Source organism: Anomaloglossus baeobatrachus, chromosome 3, assembly GCF_048569485.1.
Source record: "Anomaloglossus baeobatrachus isolate aAnoBae1 chromosome 3, aAnoBae1.hap1, whole genome shotgun sequence".
In the NCBI taxonomy this organism is placed as follows: domain Eukaryota; kingdom Metazoa; phylum Chordata; class Amphibia; order Anura; family Aromobatidae; genus Anomaloglossus; species Anomaloglossus baeobatrachus.
The window spans coordinates 660209746-660223214 of NC_134355.1; positions in this window are offsets into that span (position 1 = coordinate 660209746).

The following is a 13469-nucleotide window of genomic DNA, read 5'->3' on the forward strand; positions in this document are numbered from 1 at the left end:
AGAGACTGATTACACAGGTTTGGTTATATCCACACCCTTATTTGAATAGCCAGCAAATTGCATTTTTTGTTATCTATAAAATAGAAAGTTAGATGTATTTTTACTTAGATACCTAAGGAAGGCGGTTGTTTCCGCCGAAACGCATTGTATCTGTTTTTTATTTCCGTATGTTTAATGTTTTTTGCACAATAAATTCCAATTGTGGACAAGAGGTTTCAAAATCATCACTACGGGGAGCACGGCCTCTATAGAATTGATTCACTCCATTTTTAACCTTTTCACCTGTGGGAATCCGTGGCAGGATGAAACACCGGATCAATTCAAGGCAAGCAGCAGACCCAGATAAACATTAGAAGCGTGAAGAGGCTTTGGAAAAATTATATGTGTTTGAAGTTTTGTGGCAAAAGGTGAGTGCATAAAACTTCATTTAAAGGGCACCAGAGAGTCGCTTTGATAACGCACAGAGATTGGCGCCGCGTGTTTGTTTTTTATTATATACCCTGCAGGGAACCACCTTACTATCCCCACAGAAAAGGCATCTACCTTGACCACAAAAGGCAAATCAACTTCTGGCTGACTGAGGACTGGAACCTTACAGTAGGCTGTCTTGAGAGAGGGAAAGTCAGTACTAGGAATGAGCGGCCACATGGATGTTCGGGTTCACCGGGTTTGGACAGACTTTAGTCCAAAGTTTAGTCTGGGTACTCAGACTTTATCCAGACTTGAACCGGAACCCAAACCCCATATTTTCAATTGGGACCAGAACTTACATTCTGTAAAATGGTCCTAATAAAGGCTAGCAGGCTTGCAAAAGGAAGCAAATGGGGGTAAGAATAGGAACATTTGCATACACAAAGATAAGATGGCTGTCAGATTGCAGCACTCACCAGCTCTTTAAACAAAATGCATATTCATTGCTTCCCCAGCCCACCCCATGTGCCAGTGTCTGTGATTGGTTGCAGTCCAGTCAGACTGCTATACACGCCCCCTCTGTTTAAACAAGGTGTGATTATCAGACAGCCTCTTCCTGCTGTTCGGTGCTGTGGACCGTTCCCCCTCTGTTCTTCTCTCTCTGCATGCTACCTTGCCAGGTTGGGTCAGTAACTTCATTATCCATCACCTCATCTTCCACTTCCTCACTCTGGTCCTCCTGTTTACTTGTTGACTTAATATTTGTTGTTGGCAATTGTGTCTCATCATCATCCACCTCTAGAGACAATAATTTCCGTTCCCCACCATTGGCTTCATCTGACCATAGGTGCTCAAATATTTTGGCATCACTGCACACAATCTCCTGATGCACAGTGAGAGGCCAGAAGAAGCCATAAATGATAAGGTAAAGAGCTCCTCAGAGTGTCCAGGTGTGGGATCACTTGTCTCCTGGGAGACCCCATGATGAGAAGAAGGAGGATCAGGGTGAGAATTATGTAGTCCAGATTCTGGATTGCTAACACTAGACTGTGTATAAGACAGGGTGGTGCTGGGAGACAGACTGGAATCACTATCTGCCATCCAACGCCCAACCTACTCGCACTGTTTTGGCTTCAACAGTGCTGTCCTGCGACCCCCTGCAAAGTGGGACAGTAAGCTAGGTCTAAATGATGCATGTGTTTGGTGTGCTCCCATAGCAGGCCCAGTTTGCCCTGGCACATGGTGTCTGCGTGCACCCCCATTAGCCAGATATCCAATTCCCTTGTCCCTTACCGCACACCTTGCACATTTTAAAATACGTACACAGCTAACAGCAATATTATTATAGAATACAGTCTATTTTAATTAGCCCTGAAATGGACTTTTGGTTGTATATGGCAGCACCAAGGACTGTAAGGTAATAATCCCTGACCAGATGCCTCTAATACGCTATCCCTACTCTAGCAGCTAAACCTACACTAATTGCAGCTAAAAGTGGTATTACTATAGAATAGAATCTATTTGAATTATTCCTGAAAAGAACTTTTGGTTGTTTGTGGCAACACTAAGGGGTACTTTGCACACTACGACATCGCAGTTGCGATGTCGATGGGGTCAAATCGAAAGTGACACACATCAGACGTCGTTGTTGACATCGGAGTATGTGAATCATTTTTACTATGAATAATGAGCGCAAAAGTGTCGAAATTGTATGATCAGTGTAGTGTCAGGCATTTCCATAATGTCGCTGCAGCGACAGGTACGATGTTGTTCGTCGTTCCAGCGGCAGCACACATCACTGTGTATGAAGCCGCAGGAGCGAGGAACATTTCCTTACCTGCGTCCTGGCTGCAATGAGGAAGGAAGGAGGTGGGTGGGATGTTTACGCCCCGCTCATCTCCGCCCCTCTGCTTCTATTGGCCGCCTGCCATGTGACGTTGCTGTGACGCCGCACGACCCACCCCCTTAGGAAGGAGGCGGTTCACCGACCAGAGCGATGTCGCAGGGCAGGTAAGTGCATGTGAAGCTGCCGTAGCGATAATGTTCGCTACGGCAGCTATCACAAGATATCCCATGAGCGACCGGGCGGGGACTATCATGCTCGGCATCGCTACAATCGGCTAGCGATGTCGCAGTGTGCAAAGTACCCCTAAGGGCTGTAATGCAATGAACCTGCCTAAATGCCTCTAATACATTATGTCTACTCGAGCATGTAACTCTACACTAATTGCAGCTAAGAGTAATGTTGTTTTAGAATATGCAACAAGCATGTGTTACTTTGCCTAGTTGCATGGCAGACTCAATGTTTCTGACATTATAACTTAACAGTGTCACACTAGGTATGGGGATGTACCAAGAAAAAGGCGAAAGAGAAGAGAAACCCTGCATCTAGTGAAAGGGAACATGGTGACCCCTGACCACACCTACTGCTGGTCCCTGGGGTCCCTCACCACCCTAGATAGGTTCTGCACATATGTGCAGAGCTGGTAACCTGAACGTAGGTATCTCTAGTGCTGGAGCTTAAAGAGGGAACGAGTGGGTTTGAGCTCTTCATCCATCCCACTAAACACTAGACGACACAAAGAGGTCACACAGGTGCAAAATGCATGAACTACTTATCTACTGATGACACAGGTAAAAGTTCAGCAAGGTTTTCAGCAATGATACCACAGAGGAGTACAAGCCACCTGTTATGTCCTGGTGGTGGATACTCTGGGCCGTGCACCGGACTCCTCCAGTGAGGCAACCCGGAGCTAACCCCTGTACAGGGACTGTCCGATCACCGCACCAGAGGACCTAGATGCACAGTAGCCGGAGCACTAATGGTACAGGAACAGAGTCATTCAGGAGACTGGGAAGAAGATGTCTATGGGACTACAGAGCTCCTGGAGGTAGTCCAGATGACGAGGCTCAGGTTCAGGTGCCGGGTAGAGACATCAGGCGGGATCCAGGTCCAGCTGAACTAGAGGGAAGAGGTCAGCGGGTGAAGCCGAGGATCGGAGACGGTTTCATGCTGAAGAAGATGTTGGGGTCACAGCCGACAGTCACCAAAAGACTTCCTGGGCGAACCGTGGTCAGGACCGGGTTAGAGTGGCAGGACGGGCTCTGCAAAAGACACAGGGTCAATAGGAGATAAGGCAAGAGGGGACCTGAACACCTAGCTTAGGGAAACACGTTGAACAGACACCGCCCATATGGAAGGAAGGTCCTAATATACCCTGTACCTGAATTTGGCAAAATCCTGTTTCTGGAACGCTGGCCCTTTAAGAGGAGGTCAATGACCGCGCGTGCTCTAATGCGCATGCGCGAAGCCCGAGTGCCGGAGACCAGAGCAGGAAGCAGTGCAGAGGATGCAAGAGAGCCCGACAGTGTGTCCTGGGTCGCAAGGGAACGCCGGGAGCGAGGGACAGGAAGCATGGAGGACGCAGAGAGGGAAGAGTGAGCTGTGTAGCCGTGGGCAGGAGGACCGGGGACCGGAGCGGTGAGTGAGGGACGGCGTCGGGACCCGGGGAGCGTGACAGTAACCCCTCCCCCACGCCCCCCTCCTTGCAACCGGGACAAAAAGTCACGTATCAGAGGGGTGCCAACATTCTCCCAGGGTTCCCAGGACCTGTCCTCAGGACCATAACCTGCCCAGTCGACAAGGAAGAATTGCTTATTCCTCACGGTCTTCATGGCTACCATATATCTTACCGCATAGAAGTCATTGTCAGCAATAGGAGGAGGAGGAGTACTGGCGTCAGCGGAGAAGGGACCAAGGACAACAGGCTTGAGCAAGGAGACGTGGTAGGGGTTAGGTATCCGCATCGTGACCAGAAGCTGCAGCTTGTATGAGACCTCATTGATCCTTCCGATGACCTTGAACGGACCGATGTACCGCGAACCCAACTTGTACGATGGCATCTTCAATCGGACGTATTTGGAGGCAAGCCAGACCAAGTCCCCAGGAGAGAAATGAGGAGGATCAAGGCGTCTCTTGTCCGCATGTCTCTTCATCTGTGCGGAAGCACGTTCAAGGGAGGTTTTGACAGAGGTCCATATAGCAGAGAAGTCTCTGGCCAGGGCATCTGCAGCGGGGATATCGGAAACCGCGGATACCGGTAAAGGAACGTAAGGCTGAAGTCTGTAGACGACATGGAAGGGAGAGCTGGAGGTGGACTCACTGACGTGATGGTTATGAGAGAACTCAACCCAAGGGAGAAGCGTGGACCAGTCATCATGATGAATATTAACGTAGTGGCGCAGGAAGGAAGTCAGGATCTGGTTGACCCATTCCACTTGGCCATTTGACTGGGGGTGGTAGGACGAGGAAAAGTCCAGAGACACTCCTAGATGTTCGCAGAGGGCCCTCCAGAGGTGCAGAGGGCAGCCTGACCATGGGGATGAAATGAGCCATCTTCGAGAAATGATCCACCACGACCCAGATGACCGTATGTCCGGAACACAGGGGTAAGTCCGTGATAAAGTCCATGGCACTGTGTTGCCATGGAACGGAGGGAATCGGCAGAGGCAGAAGATGACCATTGGGCAGGTGCTTGGGCGTTTTGTTCCGGGCACATAATGGGCAGGCAGAGACAAAGGAGACGACGTCCTTGAGAAGGGACGGCCACCAATAGTGACGGACAATCGTACTCCATGTTTTCTTCTGACCGGCATGGCCGGCTATTTTCGAAGCATGCCCCCATTGTAGGACTTTCTGTCTGTCGGTGTCCGTGACATACATCTTCCCAGGGGGTATCTGAGCCAGAGTGATGGGAGCCACCGGAACAACCTTACTGGGGCAGATGATGGGCTGGAATGTCTCCTCTTCCTGTTCCATTGGCACAAAGGACCGGGACAAGGCATCCGCCCGCACGTTTTTATCCGCGGGCCGAAAATGGAAGTCAAACCGGGCAAAGAACAGAGACCAACGGGCTTGGCGCGGGTTCAGTCCTTGGGCAGACCGCAGATATTCCAAGTTCTTATGGTCAGTGTAAATGATCACCGTGTATACCGCCCCCTCCAAGAGGTAACGCCATTCCTCCAAAGCCAGCTTGACAGCCAGAAGCTCTCAATCGCCAATGGTGTAGTAGCGTTCAGGTGCCGAGAAGATCTTAGAGAAGAAGCCGCAGGTGACCATCTTCCCGGTGGAGGACTTCTGCATAAGCATGGCCCCGGCCCCAGAGGAGGAGGCATCCACCTCCAAGGTGAATTGTCGGTTCAACTCTGGTTGCTAGAGAACCGGGAAAGAAGCAAACGCCCGCTTCAGGGAGCAGAATGTGGCGTCAGTCTCAGGTGACCATGCTTTCGGGTTAGGCCTCTTATTGGTCAAGGCGGAGAGAGGTGCGGTCAGAGCAGAGAAGTGAGGGATGAATTGGCGGTAATAATTGGCAAAGCCGAGGAAGCGTTGAATGGCCTTCAGTCCGGAAGGAGGGGGCCCATCGAGGATAGAAGAGACCTTCTTGGGATCCATCTACAGGCCTGTGTCGGAGATCACGTAGCCCAGTAAGGGAAGGGACGGCCGCTCAAACACACACTTCTCGTACTTGGCGTACAGGCAATTCTCCCTAAGCCTTTGTAGCACGAGTTGCACGTTCTCTCTGTGGGTCTTCAAGTCCGGGGAATAGACCAGGAAGTCATCCAGATATACAACCACACAGACGTAGAGGAGATCCCTGAACACGTCATTCACCAGTTCCTGGAAGACAGCCGGAGCGTTACAAAGACCGAAGAGCATCACACAATACTCGTAGTGCCCATCACAAATGTTGAATGCAGTCTTCCATTCATCTCCTGAGCGAATATGAACCAGGTTGTAGGCTCCGCAGAGGTCTAACTTGGTGAATATATGGGCCCCTCTAAGCCGATCGAATAATTCTGGGATTAGAGGCAGGGGATATTTGTTTTTCATGGTGATCTGGTTCAAGCCCCGGTAATCGTACAGGGGCGTAAGTCGCCTTCTTTCTTCTTGACGAAGAAGAAACCTGCTCCAGCAGGGGACGAGGATCTCCGAATAAATCCCCTTGCCAGGTTCTCAGCGATGTAATCAGACATGGCCCGTGTTTCAGCAGGAGACAAGGGGTATATCCTTCCCCGACGAGGAGTGGTTCCAGGCAGTAAGTCGATAGCACAGTCGTAGGGTCGATGTGGTGGCAATACCTTTGACTCCTTCTTATCAAAAACGTCCGCGAAGGACCAATAGGCAGAGGGTAGTCCTGGTAGGGACTCCGGGGCCGGAGGTCGATGGATGGGCTGTACGGACTGTAGGCAGTTCTCATGACAAGACTGGCCCCATCGGGTAATCTCTCCAGAACGCCAGCTGACAGAAGGTTCATGTACCCGTAACCAGGGTAAGCCCAGCAGGAGCGGGTGAGACATATGTGGGAGGACATAGAGAGCGATTTTATCGGTATGCAGGGCTCCGATACGAAGTTCCACAGGTTTGGTGATAAACACGGTATCAGATAGGGGTATCCCATGCACAGAGGCAATCACAAGGGGTTTTCCAAGCGAGATAACAGGTACCCGGTACTTGTCCACCATAGCCTGTTGGATGAAGTTGCCTGCTGGCCCGGAATCGAGATACGCCTCTGCCGTGAACAGGGTCTCCTCCGTCATCACCTGGACAGTCCATGTAACTGGGTCTGAGAGAGTCCCGGTACCTAGAGTGGCCTCTCCTACCAACCCTAGGCTTTGGCGTTTCCCGGCTTCTCAGGGCAGAAACGCAGTAGGTGTGTATTGTCTCTGCAGTAAAAACACAGGCCCTTGGCGAGCCATTCTGCTCAGCGTTGCTCGGATTGCCTCAGTCGGTCTATTTGCATGTGGCTGCACATCAAACTTAGATAATGGTATAATGCCTCAAGCATATGGAAAAATATTGGAATATACAATGAAAAATGCTACTTGCTAATTTGAACATGTGAATAATGAATTGCATACCTGCTATGAATATTAGGAAAAAGGAGATATTTAGCAATCGCATTGATCAATGTAACTGAGCCCCAAAGCCTCGTCAAGGCATATCTCTATATTGGGGTCCCTAGCTCTGTGACCCTAACTGTGTGTCATCTCATTGCAATTAAAAACTGCTGTGGGTGGAGAGGGGTAACTAAGGACTTTCTTATATAGGAGATGTTATATGTAGTTTTTTTTCTGAATGTGAACACAGCTCCGCCCCTTTCGGCCATGTTTTTTCCATCTCCTATATAAGAAAGTCCTTAGTTACCCCTCTCCACCCACAGCAGTTTTTAATTGCAATGAGATGACACACAGTTAGGGTCACAGAGCTAGGGACCCCAATATAGAGATATGCCTTGACGAGGCTTTGGGGCTCAGTTACATTGATCAATGCGATTGCTAAATATCTCCTTTTTCCTAATATTCATAGCAGGTATGCAATTCATTATTCACATGTTCAAATTAGCAAGTAGCATTTTTCATTGTATATTCCAATATTTTTCCATATGCTTGAGGCATTATACCATTATCTAAGTTTGATGTGCAGCCTTATTCTTATATATAGTATGTATTTTTGGCTTGCACTCATATATATATATTAGTGCTCACTTCAGTTATCCTATTCAGTTATATGTAGTTTTTTTTCTGAATGTGAACACAGCTCCGCCCCTTTCGGCCATGTTTTTTCCATCTCCTATATAAGAAAGTCCTTAGTTACCCCTCTCCACCCACAGCAGTTTTTAATTGCAATGAGATGACACACAGTTAGGGTCACAGAGCTAGGGACCCCAATATAGAGATATGCCTTGACGAGGCTTTGGGGCTCAGTTACATTGATCAATGCGATTGCTAAATATCTCCTTTTTCCTAATATTCATAGCAGGTATGCAATTCATTATTCACATGTTCAAATTAGCAAGTAGCATTTTTCATTGTATATTCCAATATTTTTCCATATGCTTGAGGCATTATACCATTATCTAAGTTTGATGTGCAGCCTTATTCTTATATATAGTATGTATTTTTGGCTTGCACTCATATATATATATTAGTGCTCACTTCAGTTATCCTATTCAGTTATATGTAGTTTTTTTTCTGAATGTGAACACAGCTCCGCCCCTTTCGGCCATGTTTTTTCCATCTCCTATATAAGAAAGTCCTTAGTTACCCCTCTCCACCCACAGCAGTTTTTAATTGCAATGAGATGACACACAGTTAGGGTCACAGAGCTAGGGACCCCAATATAGAGATATGCCTTGACGAGGCTTTGGGGCTCAGTTACATTGATCAATGCGATTGCTAAATATCTCCTTTTTCCTAATATTCATAGCAGGTATGCAATTCATTATTCACATGTTCAAATTAGCAAGTAGCATTTTTCATTGTATATTCCAATATTTTTCCATATGCTTGAGGCATTATACCATTATCTAAGTTTGATGTGCAGCCTTATTCTTATATATAGTATGTATTTTTGGCTTGCACTCATATATATATATTAGTGCTCACTTCAGTTATCCTATTCAGTTATATGTAGTTTTTTTTCTGAATGTGAACACAGCTCCGCCCCTTTCGGCCATGTTTTTTCCATCTCCTATATAAGAAAGTCCTTAGTTACCCCTCTCCACCCACAGCAGTTTTTAATTGCAATGAGATGACACACAGTTAGGGTCACAGAGCTAGGGACCCCAATATAGAGATATGCCTTGACGAGGCTTTGGGGCTCAGTTACATTGATCAATGCGATTGCTAAATATCTCCTTTTTCCTAATATTCATAGCAGGTATGCAATTCATTATTCACATGTTCAAATTAGCAAGTAGCATTTTTCATTGTATATTCCAATATTTTTCCATATGCTTGAGGCATTATACCATTATCTAAGTTTGATGTGCAGCCTTATTCTTATATATAGTATGTATTTTTGGCTTGCACTCATATATATATATTAGTGCTCACTTCAGTTATCCTATTCAGTTATATGTAGTTTTTTTTCTGAATGTGAACACAGCTCCGCCCCTTTCGGCCATGTTTTTTCCATCTCCTATATAAGAAAGTCCTTAGTTACCCCTCTCCACCCACAGCAGTTTTTAATTGCAATGAGATGACACACAGTTAGGGTCACAGAGCTAGGGACCCCAATATAGAGATATGCCTTGACGAGGCTTTGGGGCTCAGTTACATTGATCAATGCGATTGCTAAATATCTCCTTTTTCCTAATATTCATAGCAGGTATGCAATTCATTATTCACATGTTCAAATTAGCAAGTAGCATTTTTCATTGTATATTCCAATATTTTTCCATATGCTTGAGGCATTATACCATTATCTAAGTTTGATGTGCAGCCTTATTCTTATATATAGTATGTATTTTTGGCTTGCACTCATATATATATATTAGTGCTCACTTCAGTTATCCTATTCAGTTATATGTAGTTTTTTTTCTGAATGTGAACACAGCTCCGCCCCTTTCGGCCATGTTTTTTCCATCTCCTATATAAGAAAGTCCTTAGTTACCCCTCTCCACCCACAGCAGTTTTTAATTGCAATGAGATGACACACAGTTAGGGTCACAGAGCTAGGGACCCCAATATAGAGATATGCCTTGACGAGGCTTTGGGGCTCAGTTACATTGATCAATGCGATTGCTAAATATCTCCTTTTTCCTAATATTCATAGCAGGTATGCAATTCATTATTCACATGTTCAAATTAGCAAGTAGCATTTTTCATTGTATATTCCAATATTTTTCCATATGCTTGAGGCATTATACCATTATCTAAGTTTGATGTGCAGCCTTATTCTTATATATAGTATGTATTTTTGGCTTGCACTCATATATATATATTAGTGCTCACTTCAGTTATCCTATTCAGTTATATGTAGTTTTTTTTCTGAATGTGAACACAGCTCCGCCCCTTTCGGCCATGTTTTTTCCATCTCCTATATAAGAAAGTCCTTAGTTACCCCTCTCCACCCACAGCAGTTTTTAATTGCAATGAGATGACACACAGTTAGGGTCACAGAGCTAGGGACCCCAATATAGAGATATGCCTTGACGAGGCTTTGGGGCTCAGTTACATTGATCAATGCGATTGCTAAATATCTCCTTTTTCCTAATATTCATAGCAGGTATGCAATTCATTATTCACATGTTCAAATTAGCAAGTAGCATTTTTCATTGTATATTCCAATATTTTTCCATATGCTTGAGGCATTATACCATTATCTAAGTTTGATGTGCAGCCTTATTCTTATATATAGTATGTATTTTTGGCTTGCACTCATATATATATATATTAGTGCTCACTTCAGTTATCCTATTCAGTTATATGTAGTTTTTTTTCTGAATGTGAACACAGCTCCGCCCCTTTCGGCCATGTTTTTTCCATCTCCTATATAAGAAAGTCCTTAGTTACCCCTCTCCACCCACAGCAGTTTTTAATTGCAATGAGATGACACACAGTTAGGGTCACAGAGCTAGGGACCCCAATATAGAGATATGCCTTGACGAGGCTTTGGGGCTCAGTTACATTGATCAATGCGATTGCTAAATATCTCCTTTTTCCTAATATTCATAGCAGGTATGCAATTCATTATTCACATGTTCAAATTAGCAAGTAGCATTTTTCATTGTATATTCCAATATTTTTCCATATGCTTGAGGCATTATACCATTATCTAAGTTTGATGTGCAGCCTTATTCTTATATATAGTATGTATTTTTGGCTTGCACTCATATATATATATTAGTGCTCACTTCAGTTATCCTATTCAGGTCTATTTGCATGGGCTCATGAGTAGAGGTGCCAGAAGACGCGGACTGAGGGACGGTGGACTTCAACGGAGTCGGGGATTGCCGTGTCGGTCGTCTCTCGCAGTATACTTCTTTAGACCGTTCCTGGAAACGGAGATCAACCCGGGTTGCTAGGGCGACCAGGGCATCCAGGGTAGGAGGGACGTTGCGGCCGGCCAACTTGTCCTTGATGCGACCGGAGAGACCTTCCCAGAAGGCTGCTGTCAATGTCTCATTGTTCCAGCCTAGCTCAGAGGCCAGAGTACGGAACCGGATGGCGTACTGCCCAACCGTCAAAGCTCCTTGGCGTAAGCTGAGAAGGGATGAGGCGGACGCGGAGGCACGTTCGGGTTCGTCGAAGGTGGTACAAAAGGCTTCCAGGAAGTCCCGGATGTTGGTTGTCATAGGATCTTCCTTTTCCCACAAGGGATTCATCCAGGCCAGTGCTTCGCCCTCTAGATGGGACATCACAAAGGCTACCTTCGCTTGGTCAGAGGCAAAGCGGTGCGGAAGCAACTTGAAGTGTAGCGAGCACTGATTCAAAAATCCCCTGCAGGTCTTGCGGTCCCCAGCATACCGGGGCGGAGAGGCCAGGCGAAGTTTAGAGGTCTCAGAGGAAGCCCCTACGGGAGCCGCAGTTGTGGTCGGAGTCGACAGGGACGTGGCTGTTGCTTGAAGGGTATTCAGGCGAGTGTCCACTGAAGACATGAATGCCAGCATGCGAGATTGGGTCTTGCATTGTCGTACCAGTTCCTGCTGTAATCCGGCCAGCTGGGACGCTAGTGCTTCGGCGGGATCCATGGCCTGTTCAAACTGTTATGCCCTGGTGGTGGATACTCTAGGCCGCGCACAGGACTCCTCCAGTGAGGCAACCCGGAGCTAACTCCTGTACAGGGACTGTCCGATCACCCCACCAGAGGGCCTAGATACACGGTAGCTGGAGCACTAACGGTACAGGAACAGAGTCATTCAGGAGACTGGGAAGAAAAATGTCTCTGGGACCACGGAGCTCCTGGAGGTAGTCCAGATGACGAGGCTCAGGTTCAGGTGCCGGGTAGAGACGTCAGGCGGGATCTAGATCCAGCTGAACTAGAGGGCAGAGGTCAACGGGTGAAGCCGAGGATCAGAGACGAGTTCAGGCTGAAGAAGATGGTGGGCTCACAGCCGACAGTCACTGAAAGACTTCCTGGGCGAACCGTGGTCAGGACCGGGTTAGAGTGGCAGGACGGGCTCTGAGAAAGACACAGGGTTAATAGGAGACAAGGCAAGAGGGGACCTGAACACCTAGCTTAGGGAAACACGTTGAACAGGCACCGCCCACATGGAAGGAAGGTCCTAATATACCCTGTACCTGAATTTGGCAATATCCTGTTTCTGGAATGCTGGCCCTTTAAGAGGAGGTCAATGACCGCGCGCGCCCTAATGCACATGCGCGAAGCCCAAGTGCCGGAGACCAGAGCAGGAAGCGGTGCAGAGGATGCAGGAGAGTCCGACAGTGTGTCCTGGGTCGCAAGGGAACGCTGGGAGCAGGGGACAGGAAGCATGGAGGACGCAGAGGGGGAAGAGTGATCTGTGTGGCCGTGGGCAGGAGGACCGGGGACCGGAGCGGTGAGTGAGGGACGGCGTCGGGACCCGGGAAGCGTGACACCACCTTGCAACAAAAGATTGAATGAACTGAAAATATCACCAGCACCAGTCCAAGAAAGGAAAGGGTATTTAAGCACCAAAATAATGCTGATGATCAGCAGCTGGGTGGAAGACGGAGCTCTTGTTGGGTCCAGAAAGGGGAGAGATGAATCCAGCAGGAAAGCTACTTATACCAATGAATACTGACAGCAGGAACAATGGAAAATCAAGGAGCATTCTGCGCAGCCAAATGCTATGACTTTCTATGGTCAGAAACCACATGACTGTCTGTCACCCTTGACACACCTGTGACACCAGGTTGCCTGGTTGTAGTTGCCTAGGAGTCATCCTATGAGCCAAATTTAGGTCGTGTATCATGGCTGTGCAAAACATTGAGTCAGTGTGGCCTAGTAGACATGTAAAGTTCCTGGCTAAAACTGCTTCTGTCCCAACTGGAATACATTTCTCACACTGGTGCATAATAGCGGAGAGATCCAAACATATCTGGCCTCTTAATGAATTTTGCGCATCTTACTCCAGTGAACTACTTAATCCAAGGTGCTGTGCAAAACACCAGTGTTACACACTAACATTTCTCTTTGGCATCCTAGCAAAGAATTAGCTGTAGCATTTTTGGAACAGAAGACCCAAAACAAAACCAGAACAGCGTCAATAAAAACGTGTGTGTGTGTGTGTGTG